The following is a 13,803-nucleotide window of genomic DNA, read 5'->3' as shown; positions in this document are numbered from 1 at the left end:
CTACAGTTTTTTAATCCAAAAATCTGTTGAGGGGTACTTAGTATGGTTCCATAGTTTAGCTATTGTGAATTGAGCTGCTGTAAACATTGATGTGACTGCAAATTAGTATGCTAATTTTAAGTTCTTTGGGTATAAAACTAGGAGTGGGATGATTGGATCAAATGGTGTTTCTATTCCAAGTTCTCTTGGGAATTTCCATACTGCTTTCCCTAGTGGTTGCACCAATTTCCAGTCCCACCAGCAATGTATAAGTGTACCTTTTCCCCCATATCCTTGCCAACATTTAGTATTGTTTGTATTCTTGATGATTGCCTTTCTAACTAGAATGAGATGAAATATCAGTGTAATTTTGATTCACATTTCTCTAATTGCTAGAGATGTTGAACATTTTTTCATATATTTGTTGATCAATTGTATTTCTTCTTCTGTGAAATGTCTGTTCAGTTTCTTCACCCATGTATTGATTGGGTTATTTGTTTTTTTGGTGTTAAATTTTTGAGTTCTTTATATATCCTGGAGATTAGTGCTCTGTCTGAGGTGCATGTGGTAAAGATTTTCTCCCATTCTGTAACTATCCTCATTATTGATTGTTTCCTTCTCTGTGAAGAAGCTCTTTAGTTTGAATCCATCCCATTTATTAATTCTTGATTTTACTTCTTGCGGTTTAGGAGTCTTGTTAAGGAAGTCAGTTCCCAAGCCAACATGGTGGAGATTTGGTCCTACTTTTTCTTCTGCTAGGCACAAGATCTCTGTTTTAATGCCTAAGTCTTTGATCCACTTTGAGTTGGTTTTTGTGTGCAATGAAAGGAGCTTAATTTCTTTTTGTTACATATGGGATTTCCAGTTTTGACAGCACCATTTGTTAAAGAGGCTATTTTTTCTCCAGTGAATATTTTTGGCAGCTTTGTCTAGTATGAGATACTGTATTTATGTGAGCTTTTCTCTGTGTCTTCTATTCTGTACCATTAGTCTATGAATCTTTTTTGGTGCCAATACAATGCTGTTTTTGTTACTATAGCTCTGTAGTATAATTTAAGTTCTGGTATTGTGATGTCTCCTGCTTCATTTTTCTTGTTAAGGATTGCTTTGGCTATTCCAAGTCTCTTATTTGTCCAAATGAATTTCATGATTGCTTTTCCTAGGTCTATGAAGAATGTTATTGGGATTTTAATAGGAATTGCATTAAATCTGTGTAATGCTTTTGGTAGAATGGACATTTTGACAATGTTAATTCTGCCTATCCTAGAGCATGGGAGATATTTCCATCTTCTTAGGTCCTCTTCAATTTCTTTCCTTATCAATTTGTAGTTTTCATTGTAGAGGTCTTTTACTTCTTTGTTAGATTGATTACCAAATATATTTTTTAAGGCTATTGTGAATGGGGTAGCTTTCTTAATTTCTCTTTCAGTCAATTCATCACTGATGTATAGGAACACATTTCATTTATGAATGTTAATTTTATATCCTGTTACTTTGCTGTATTTATTTATTTTTATTAGTTTTCGAATGTTGTGGTGGAATTTTGGGGTCTTCTAAATGTAGAATCATGTCATTGGCAAATAGTGATAATTTGAGTTCTTTTCTTATTAATCCCTTTTATCTATTGTGCCCCTTTAATTTCTTTTGTTTAATTGCTTGGATAGAATTTCAAGGACAGTGTTGAATAAAAGTTGTGAAAGAGAACATCCTTGTCTTGTTCATTTAGAGGGAATGCTTTCAATTTTCCCCATTTAGAATGATGTTTGCCTTGGGTTTAGCATAGGTAGCTTTTATAATATTGAGATATGTTCCTATTATCCCTAGTTTTTCTAATGTTTTTGATATGAAGGGTTGCTATATTTTGCCAAATTATTCTACATCTATTAAGATGATCATATGATTCTTATATTTAAGTCTATTGATGTGATGGATTATTGATTTCCATATGTTGAACCAATCTTTTATCCCTGGGATGAACCCCATTTGATCATGGTGCACTATCTTTTTAGTATGTTTTGGTATGCAGTTTGCCAGAATTTTATTGAGAATTTTTGCATCTATGTTCATCAGGGATATTGATCTGAAGTTTTCTTTCCTTAATGTGTCTTCGTTTGGTTTTGGTATCAGGGTAACACTAGCTTTATAGAATGGATTTGGAAGGGTTCCCTCCTTTTCTGTTTCATGGAATAATTTGAAAAGTGTTGGTGTTAATTCTTCTTTGAAGGTCTTGTAGAACTCTGGTGAGAATCAATCTGTTCCTGGTCTTTTCTTTGGTGGTAGGCTTTTGATGGTGTCATCTATTTCATTGCTTGAAATTGATCTGTTTAAATTGTGTATGTCCTGCTGATTCTATTGGGTTAGTTCATATGGCTCCACAAATTTGTTGATGTCTTCAAGACTTCCTATTTTATTAGAGTATAATTTTTCAAAATGGTTTCTGATTGTCTTCTGTATTTCAGTAGTGTCCATTGTGATATTTCCTTATCATCACAAATTTTATTAATTTGAGTTTTTCCTCTTTCTTTTCATTGGCTTGCCTAAGGGTTTATCAATTTTACTTATTTTTTCAAAGAACCAAATTTTTGTTTTGTCAATTTTTTGAATTGTTTCTTTTGTTTCAATTTCATTGATTTCAGCTCTGATTTTAATTATTTCCTGTCTTCTACTGCTTTTGGTGTTGATTTGTTCTTCTTTTTCTAGGGCTTTAAGATGTAATGTTAGGTAATTTATTCATTGATTTTCTATTCTTTCAAATGAATGAGCTCAATGCAATGAACTTTCATCTTAGCTCTGCTTACATGGTGTCCCAGAGATTTTGATATATTATATCAATAATCTCATTTATCTTCAAGTATTTTTATTTCATTCCTGATTTCTTCTACTATCCATGCATAATTCAATAGCATATTATTTGGTTTTCAGGTGTTAGAGTAGTTTTTACTTTTTATTCTATCATTGATTTCTAATTTCATTCCATTATGATCTGATAGAATACAGTATATTATCTCTCTCTCTCTCTCTTTTTTTTTTTTTTTTGTATTTGCCAAGAGTTTCTTTGTGGCATAAGATATGGTCTATTTTAAAGAAGGATCCATGTTCTGCTGAGAAGAAAGTGTATTCACTCACTGATGTATAAAATATTCTATATATGTCCATTAAGTCTAGATTATTTATTGTATTGGATCTATCCAGTAATGACAGAGGTGTATTAAAGTCACCCAGTATTTATTATGTTGTGGTCTATTTGATTCTTGAAATTGAGAAGGGTTTGTTTGATGTACATAGATGCTCCATTGGGGCATACATTTTTATGATTGTTATGGCCTGTTGATGTTTAATTCCCTTAAGCAGTCTTTCTTTGTCCCTTCTGATTAACTTTGGCTTGAAATCCACTTTATATAATATGAGGATTGAAACCCCTGATTATTTATGTGATCCATGTGCGTGATGTGTTTTTTCCCATCCTTTCATCTTCAGTCTGTGTATGTCTTTGCCTATGAGGTGAGTCTCTTAGAGACAACATATTCTTGGGTCTTGGTTTTTGATCCAATCTGCCAGTCTATGTCTTTTGATTGATGAGTTTAGGCTGTTAATGTTCAAAGTTTTTATTGAGATATGATTTTTGTTTCCAGTAATTTTAGTTTATTTCTAGTTTTTAATTTGAATTAATTTCCCCTTTGATTGACTATTCCTTTACTGTAATATCTCTGTTTGCTGGTTTTTACTTTTCTTTTTTTCATTTCATCTTCATGGAATATTTTGTTGAGAATATTTTGTAATGCAGGCTTTCTAGTTGTGAATTCTTTTAACTGTTATTTACCATGAAAGGTTTTTATTTCATTTTCCAATCTAAAACTTAATTTTTCTGAATATAGGATTCTTGGTTCGTGTCCATTTTCTTTCACAGCTTGATATATGTTATTCCAAGACCTCCTAGCTTTGAATGCGTGGGTTGAGAAATAAGCTGAGATCTGAATTGGTCTCCCTTTTATGTAATCTGATATTATTCTCCTATAGCCTTTAAAATTCTGTATGCTAAGCATTTTCATTATAATATGCCCTAATGTGGGTCTGTTATAATTTGTACATTTGGGGTCCTGTAAACCTCTTATATTTAATTTTTCATTTCATTCTTTAGATTTGGGAAATTTTCTGATATTATTTCATTGAAAAGATTGTGCATTCCTTGACTTATATCTCCATGCCTTCATTTATCCTGATAAATTTTAAATTTGTTCTTTTCATGTTATCCCATAATTCTAGGAAGTTCTGTTCTTGGTTTCTTAACATCTTTTCTTCGTGGTCACTCTATTTTCAAGATTATATATTTTGTCTTCATTGCTTGAGGTTCTATCTCCCAAGTGGTCTCTTCTGTTGGTGATGCTTTCTATTGAATTTTTAATTTGGTTTATTGTTTCCTTCATTTTGAGGATTACTGCTTTTTTTTTTTCAGAATCTCTGTCTCTTTATTGACCTTTCACTTCCTGTGTTTTCTCTCTAATTTCATTCCTTATACCATCCTTTACTTCGCAGATCAGTTTAACTATGTACATTCTAAATCCCTTTTCTCACATTTCTTCCACTATGGTGTTGATGCATTATGTTGTTAGAGTATCTTGATGTTCTTACGGTGATTCCCCCCCCTCACTTTTTCATGTTGTTTTGTGTCTACCCATCTAATAGTACATATCTGAGGCAGTAGAGTTTCTACCCTGTGGACTTATAGTGTCCCTGCACGTTTCCAGAACCTCAATGTTTATGGGGAGACAAATAATACCAACCAATGCAAGCATTATTCAGCATTAAATCAAATAGTTCCTACTCTGACATCTACAATGTTTATTATCACAATAAGCAGAAATAATAAGATTAGTTATTGCTTATAATAAAAACAGCAAGTTTGCAAATGGGTTTTCATTTTAAATCATGGACAGGGAGAGAAAATAAGTGATATAGGATGTGATGATCATTAGGGAAGAAGAGAGAAGACAGAAGTAAAAAATTAAAGGAAGAGTGAAAGAAAGAACAGTAGAGATTGGCTGTTGATGGAAGAAATGAGTGAATCAAGAGAAAAAGGTAGGAGAAAAAATATATACAAAGTAAAAATTTAAAAAATTAAAAAAATACAAAAAAAACTGAAATATACTAATCAAACATTCTAGTTCATAAAAAACTAATCCATGAAAAATAACTGGCTTCAAAAATGCTACAAACGACAAAAAATGCAAACCTGAAAATGTATATGTGCCATCAAGGTCATAATTGAACAGATAAAGAATTAAAAAAGAAAAAAATATCTTATTGAAAAGTTAAAGAATTCTTTCTGTTGAAGTTCAAAATATTCTCAGCTTCTCTTCTCAGCAGTTGTAGGTGGGGTGTTCTGGAGGTGATGTTCCACCCTCTGGATTGCTGGAGTGAGGGAGGTAATCCCATAGGAAGAGTTCTTGGGGGCAGGGTTTATACTTAGGTGACTCTAAGCTCTTTGCTGAACACTAATTGGTCTGGAGATTTTAAATCAGCACACCTCCAACACCCAGTACTTGTTGGTCCATACTGGAAGACTTTACCCCAGGATTCTCTTCTGGTTTCTACTCATGTGGTGAGGGAGGCAATTCTTAGACTCCTACATCACTGCAGGATCTACCTTTCCTGATCTTGGGTTCAGTCTCAAAACAATCTCTCCAGCCCTACCCTTCTGAGTTCCTGGTCAGATGCCTCCCTCCCAGTCAGTCCTGCAAGCAGTTGGATTGGAGAGGGAAGGTAGAGGCAGGTGAGTTTCCAAGACTAGTTGTCCCTGTGTAAACCTCTCTCCATTTTTGTTTTCTCCTGGTCATTTATTTTGGGCTTAACTTGGGCTTGCCAGGAATGGATTTCCTCAGCTGCAAAATTGTGTTTCTTCCTTTGTCCTCCTCATGCTGCCTGGAAAGAAGGTGTCTTTTTGCTCCTGCACATGGATATCATGCAGCACATCTTTCAGGTTTGTTGGGCAATGTCCTTGGTCTCTAAAAAAATCAGTATCCAGACATGCCTCTGGCCTCCCCAAAATGCAGGTTCCTTTAATTCCCTTAGCTCTCTACTATGCTCATGGAGAGACCATTCTGGATGGTACTTCAGGTCTGGCCTCTGGAGATTTTTTCCCTATTTTATTATATCCAACCTCCTTTGTCCCCAATCTGCTTTGAATGTCCAGTTTTAAATTCCAGTAAAGTTCCCCCCACACTTTTTCTGTTGTTCACCCACCGTGCAGGGAAGCTTCCTGTCTGATTTCTTGGTTTCATGTCATGGAGCAGCCAGGAAAATGACCTCCTCTATTCTGCCATCTTGGATGAAAACCCCCCAACAACTGCTGCTTATGGACTGCCCTCCTATCCTAAAGCTTTCTCTGCTTGGCATGATCCTGCCTCTCTTGGCTATAGCCAATGTAGGTTCAATATAAATAGGTCATGTCTTCTTTCCCTATGGTTTTATTTTTAGAAATGCTCTTAGTTCTGGTCTGGTGGGCATTTCCTAATTGCTATTGAGACTTGCAGGTACTTGTTCTAGTACTTGGTCCTTTCTTACTGGGTAGCATCTGTACTAGCTCAATAAATCCTCCTATTTTTGAAATCCCTTAATCTCAAAAGTTTTGGTTTAACAAAAATATTACATTGTTTAGGTAGGGTTCTGGTATATACTATCCCCAAATATGCTTCTTTGGCACCAATGTTATTTTGAGCTCATTATCTGAAGAAATTGCAGACATAATAGAAGCTCCTAAAACATAGCAGAAGCTACTATTTAGTAAGGGAAATTTATACTTACAAAAGTAATCTTCATTTGTAAGAGTTTCCCATTTCTGTATCAAAAAGAGAAAGATGACTCTAATCACTTGAGACTCGTGAATAGAGAAGGCACTGACCTAAATCTATACAACAATCTTACCCTCTTTTACCATGTTTTTCCTGGTCACTCATGTTATAGAGCAAGATCTGCCTGCAGAGTCAAAACAACTATGGTGATCTGTGATTACCAGTTCTTGCAGTCTTGTCTGAAGAATTTCAAGTGAGTTGCACATAGTAGCAGACATTAGTTTATTAGAATGGATAGGACAAATGGTCCTCTCAGAGAGGAGAGGGATGGTGTGCCTATCCTGTCCTCCAGTTTTATTGAGGGTCCTAGGGAAGTTTCCATAAAATCCCGCTTGGGTCCACCTTTCAACTTTTGACTGACAGCAGGATTGCCTCAGACTTCCAAGTCCCCAATGTGCATGGCATTACCCCATAGAAGAGAGATTTTACTATTATAATGACATGCAACTGTGGGTCACCTAAACCTACACTAACCAATTCTAATTGGAACTTGTTCTTATAGATTTTAGGGTTGGGGGCTTTGCTTCTAATTATCCTGTCTCCCCAAGTCCTAAAATCCGGTCTGTGTAAAGGTCACAAAATTGCTCCCCTTGGGATAACTTGTTCTTCTAATGGGAAGGGAGGAGTCTTTGCTTCTGCATTTCTCCTAGAGGTAACAATCTGTTTGCTGAAGAATATAGTGTATCCTATTAACTTGAGCCAGGCAAAGCCAAAGTGGTCTCAGGCAAATTGCTTTTTAAAAGAAAGCATGTGGGGGTCCACAAGGAGGCCCTTCTCCTCATGTTCCCACTGCTCACGTCTGTCTGCTACTTATTGACCTACACATTGCTACCTCCCACTTCTAATACCCTTCTGTCTTTGTTACAGTTGAATATGGTATGTATGCATAAATTCAGAGCCATTTCTTTGAGATTTAATGATTTTTCCCTCAGTACCTCCCATGTACAGATGGTTCCTGGCTTTTAATGGTTTGACTTGTGACTTTTCAACTTTAAAATGGTGCAAAAGTGATAAGTGTTTAGCAGAAACCATACTTGAGTTTTAATCTTTTCATAGGCTAGTGATAAAAATATGACCTTCTTTTAGGATTTGGGGCACTGGCAGCCAGCTGCAGCCCCCTGTCTGTCACCTAATCATGAGAGTAAACAACTGGTATTCTACAGTGTACTGTGTGGCTGAGCAATGATGTTTGGTAATTTAGATGCATTAGATGCATCTAAATTTAGTAATTTAGATACACTTTAGATTTAGGACATTTTCAAAATACAATGGTCTTATTGGGATGTAACCCTATTACAAGTCAAGGAGTACTCTGTATATATGAGTATATGTGTTATTGAATCTCTATTTTTCTTAACTTGATTTTTATTACAGGGGTTCATTCAACTAGCAACTACGGATGTTACCATACCTGTCTGTCTGTTCACTGCTCAAAAGTCAATACTTGCAAGATAAGGGTTAGCAAATGCTGAATGTTTTCTTTGATATAAGGAAGCTGATTCATAGTGGGATAGGGAGAGGGAGCATGGGAGGCATAGACATACTCTAGATAGGGCAGAGGGGTGGGACGTGAAAGGAGGGGGCATGGGGTAATTAATGATGGCTGAATGTGATTATCATTATTATCCAAAGTGCATGTATGAAGACACGAATTGGTGTGAGTATACTACGTATACAACCAGAGATGTGAAAAAGTATGCTCTATATATGTAATAAGAATTGTAATGCATTCCACTGTTATTAAAAAAAAGTAGGGAGGAGATGAAGTTTATTCCGGCACTGGTATCCTGAGCAGATGAAGTGAGGGAAGAAGACCATTCTGGGGAGCTCAGGTAAATGAAAGGGCTTTTATAGGAAGGACAAGGAGGTACAGTGGGACGGTGGACTGGAAGGCTATGTGCTGAGCAGGATCTTTGTCAACCAGGGACTATCTCTTTTTTTCTTTGGCAATGTCAATCAAGTCTGACATTCTGGGGCTAGTTTCTGTAATCCTTTAGACAAACACATTATATTTCTCTAAGATAAGCTTCATCTTACATGGGCTCATATAAACTGAAGGTCAGTAGATGTCCTGCGTTGTATAAATCCAGATGTTACTTAGCAGTTAACATCTTAATGATTTAGGTGTGGCTTTTCTGTAAAATTTAGAATGCCAGGAAAATTGAAGGGAAGTAATTGAAAAGGACAACTTGTAAAGGACTGGCCACTGTTACATGCAAGGTAGAGACAAAAATAATTTCTCCTCCTTTAGAGCTCAATGCACCATGTTTTTGTGAAGGAGGAAGAAGAATTTCCCCATTACCCTTCATATCTCTTAACTAGAACTCCCTGTAACAAAAGACAGACAAATGAGGAAAAGACAGGGATTTATTAATGTGTAACTTATGTATGTATACATGGAGGAAAATTAATAAATGAGTGGACCTCTAGACTAGATCTCAAAAAAGCATTTAAACTTTAAAACACTTTTTATTCTCTGAAACAAAGAATCTAATCCTTAGTTTCCTCATCTATAAAGTGAATATCATAGCAATGTCTATCTCCAAAAGAGGTCATGCAGTTTCAATAAGATAAAGTTTGTAAGGGATTTAGAATAATACTTCATTAGCAGTAAGAAATATATACTGAGATTGTTTGTTCTAATATTCAGAATTTTCTGTTTCAAAATTCAGAATGTCAGATTTATAAATTAACACTATGCACCTCTAGCAGAGTATACACCAGCCCAGTTATCAAACATTCTAATTTTTCTGCAACGAATTATGTGAACAGTCACATCTAGAGAGGCAAATAAAGATGAATATCTCACAGTAGATCAGGTAAAATCCATTCCAGTTGTTTTGAATGACTCAGCACATAGATATTTATTTTCTTGGACCCTTTTTGGATTTTGGAACTGCGTATGAAGGATGTGGACATGTTCTTTTTTCTTTTCTTAATTGTTATTTGCTTTTTAAATATATGACAGTAGAGTCTATTTTGATGTATTTATGCAAACATGGAATATAACTTATTCTAATTAGGATCCCTGTCTTACGGATGTACACAATGTTGAGATTCACTGTGGTGTATTGCATATATGTACATAGGAAAGTTATGCCGGATTCATGTAATCACAACGTGATTCTGCCTTCATTTCTTCTTTTCATATTCCTAGGGCCTAATAAAGGCTAGTTTTTGAGAGAGAGAGAGAGAGAGAGAGAGAGAGAGAGAGAGAGAGAGAGAGAGAGAGAGAGAACCAGAAAAAGCACTGGACTACAGGGGCAAGATTTGTTACACAGATTTAGATCTGTGCCTTCTCCATTGAGGAAGTCCTGAGTGATGTACCTGAGTGCTGTAGTTATCCTTTCCTTCCTGGTACCAAGAGGAGAGGCCTTTACAATTGGAGAGCTCCTTTAAAGATATGCATTTCTCTTACAATAGAGCCACTTTTCTGGAGCTACTTCCATGTCTTCAGTTTCTCAAAATAATTAATATACCAAGAAGATATATTCTGGGATACACATTCTGGCTTCCACAGTCATATTTTGTGGGGGTGTGCTCTGAGTCCCATCAGTTTGTTTATGCACTCAGTGGTTAAATGACATATAAGTTGTTTCCAGTTTTGTCAATTATAACTAATTTCACTATAACTGTTCACATTTAAAAATTTTTATTTGAACTTATGTTTTCATTTATTGAATACCTGGACAGGTGTTACTAGGTCATATGATAGGTGGTATGTATAAAATTTTAAGTGATTTCCAGGGCTGGAGTTGTGGTTCAGTGGTAGAGCACTTGCCTGGCTTGTGTAAGGCACTGGGTTTAATTCTCAGCACCACATATAAATAAATAAATAAAATGAAGGTCCATAGACAACTGAAATATATGTATACATACAAAAATTTTTTTAAAAAAAGTTTCCAAACTGTTTTCCAAAGTGGCTGAACCATTTTTTTAATTCTAGGATCAAGGCAAGTAATGTTTATAAATGATAATTACATACCTAGGCTAGTCCATAATATTTGATTTTTCCACCATGAAAAAGAAATACCATATATTTTATTTTTAACAAGAAGAACCAGAAATAGATAGATACTTATGAAGTTTGTTTTTTTTTTTTTTTTAACTGGAGATTGAACCCAGGGGAGCTTTACCATTGAGCTACATCCCCAGCCCCCCCCCCTTTTTTTTTTTGAGACAGGGTCTCACTAATTTGCTTAGGGCCTTGCTAATTTGCTGAAGCTGGCCTCAAACTTGTGATTCTCCTGCCTGCACCTCCCACATACTGGGATTACAGACATTGCCAACACACCTGGCTACTTACAGGGATTTTGGTGGAAACTTATTTAAAAGACTTTAGTTTTTACAGATACTAGTTCTTTAGCAGAACCAATTGAATATATATATATATATATATATATATATATATATATATATTTCCTTTTTATTGATACAGTGGTGTGATGTTTTTGGTTTTGCATTCATGATGGTGTGGGGGTGAGTGATATTCATTAAATACCTACTATATACATATAGGTACTAGTGCTTTCCTAAAGTTATTTTTAATAAATTTCATTTTAATAGCAACTCTACGAACAGGTTATTTATCTCCACTTTATAAATTTGAAAACTGAGATTTAGAGAGATTATTCAATTTATTCAAGATCCCACAATGAAAGTGAGGGCTCTGAAATTCAAATCCAGTTCTGCCTGACTAGAGTCCACTATTCTCTTGAGGTTGCTCAACTTTTTGATTAGTGAAATAAATGATGAGGGGTGGGGCTCTTCCTTCCCAGAGAGAAGGGGAGAAGAAAGGGAGCTTGAGTGGAAAAGATTAAAGCAGAACTGAACGACTCATGGGTGGTGACTTAAAAGGGTGAAGAGAGACCCTGCCAAAAAAGCCCTTGAAGAGCAGGAAAGGATCAGGTGTAGAAGAGGAAAGTCCAAAAAACAGTTCCTCTTGCTGCCACTAGGTGACACCATTGACAGACTACCCCTTGGCTGGAGTTGGTGGTGAGGGTGGTGGTGGGGAGGGGAAAGGCAAGGCAGGGAAGCAGGGAAAAAGACATCTCCACAGTGGCCATGCGAAGCAGTTACGAGTGATAGCAGGTACATGCGAAGGACCAAAATGAGAAAGGCGTCCTTAAGGGTGCGGCCCGATCAGACCCCTTGGATTTTAATGTGAATGGTTTATATTTCTGCTGAACACTAAGTAGGAGGCAGCGTCAGGCAGAGATTAAAGGCACAGAATCCGGAGCTCTGTTTTACAGGGCTGGAGCCGGGCTCTGCCACTACTAGCTGTGTTATCTCAGGCAAGTCCCATAAACTGTCTGAGCCTCAGTTTCCTTCTCTGTAAAGTAATAGAACAACATCTACCTCAAAACGATGTCATGCAGGTGAAATGAAATAGCAGAGGTAAAGCTCATCCTGAAAGGCCATTGGTAAATGCTATCATGTTGTTATTATGGTTAGTAGGTAGAATCTCTAAAACAAAATGACTGCTGAATTAAAATTAAAAGCAAATGAGTTAATTCAATCCCCCAAACAGTGAGAGCAAGGCGTTTTAGCTCAGATAATACAATTTCTTTTGCTTTTGTTGAGTACAAACAAATGCTGTCAGCTTAAATGAGCATTGCATTTTAACCTCCTGGATGCCTTTTAAATTCGTAATAGAAAGAAGTGGTTCTATCCTTAAATATTTTGCTAAAAAACCCACATTTAGTATTATAATAAGCATGGTCAACCTTAGGAAAAATTCCAAGATGATGAAAATTTGTCTTTGCTACCTTATTAGCTATCATTTGAATTTTTGTGCCTTTTATTCTCTCTTACCCTTCCTTCCCCTGCCCAGACCCTTTCTTTGCTTCTACCCATGTTTCCAGCAGTCTAATTCTGCTGTTTAGCTACCTTCAACAACTCTGCAGAACTCTCCAAATGCTTTTCCTCTCCTGTCTTCCCAGTCCATAGGTGGTAAAGTTACATCCTTTGTTTATCCCATCCTCACAACAAAACTCTAATGAAGTTGATTCTTCTATCTTTGGAAGATCTAAAATTGGACTTGACTAATCGATACTAAATTAAGAATGGATGGATATTCTTAACATTCCAGAAATGTTCAGATTTTGTAAAGATTTATTAACTGAGACAAATCTGTAGTTGAGGGCATTTCTTCTTCATAAGACAGTAAAGAATTGTGACAATAAAAAATGGAGGAAGGTGGTGAGTGGAGTGGACTTCTGTAAATCACAGGACTCAGGTGACCTCCAGGGTCATAGAGAGCATTTGAAAAGTCACTCCAAGCTCAGAGATTTACATTTATTCAACAATTTTATTTTTTTCTTTAGCTTTTTTTTTTAACACGTGTTGCTTATACCCGGGAAAATTAATTCTTTTAAATCTCTTTTCATTTTTCTCTTTTACCATCTCTTTTCAACACTGTGTGACAGAGGCTCCTAGATACTTTCCCATAGCCATTCTCTTTTCTACTCATATCAATAAGACTCCTATTTTATGGCCATTAGAATAAAGTCTATCTCCCAGTTTCCCTTGCAGCTAAAGGTGGTCATATGTTTACATTTGGATAGTAGGATACCAACAGGAATGTTATTTGCAAATTAAGGAAAATCCTGAAGGGATAGGGCCTGCACATCTCTTCCTCCTTCCAGTTGGCTGGAAGACAGATGTAGAGACTGGAGCTCTCCCACCATCTTGGACTGTACCACTGAAGTATGCTGACAGGTGGGAAGTGGGCAGAAACCTGGGTCCACAATGAATTAATCAGAATACTAGACCAGCTTTGAACTGCTGATCTCTGGAACTTTTACATAGTAAGAAACTTTGTGTGTTCAATTCATGGTTCATTTGTGGTTTTGTTATATACAATTGAACTTAATTTGAGCTACATGGAGCTACTAGAAAGAGTTCAATAACTAACTTATGAATAATGATGAATATTTTTAAAAATATTTTAATTAGTTGTTGATGGATCTTTATT

The sequence above is a fragment of the Marmota monax genome, unplaced genomic scaffold (genome assembly GCF_021218885.2).
Source record: "Marmota monax isolate L192 unplaced genomic scaffold, Marmota_monax_Labrador192_F-V1.1 WCK01_AAM20220418_F8-fsc00001, whole genome shotgun sequence".
In the NCBI taxonomy this organism is placed as follows: Eukaryota; Metazoa; Chordata; class Mammalia; order Rodentia; family Sciuridae; genus Marmota; species Marmota monax.
This window is presented reverse-complemented; position numbering follows the sequence as displayed.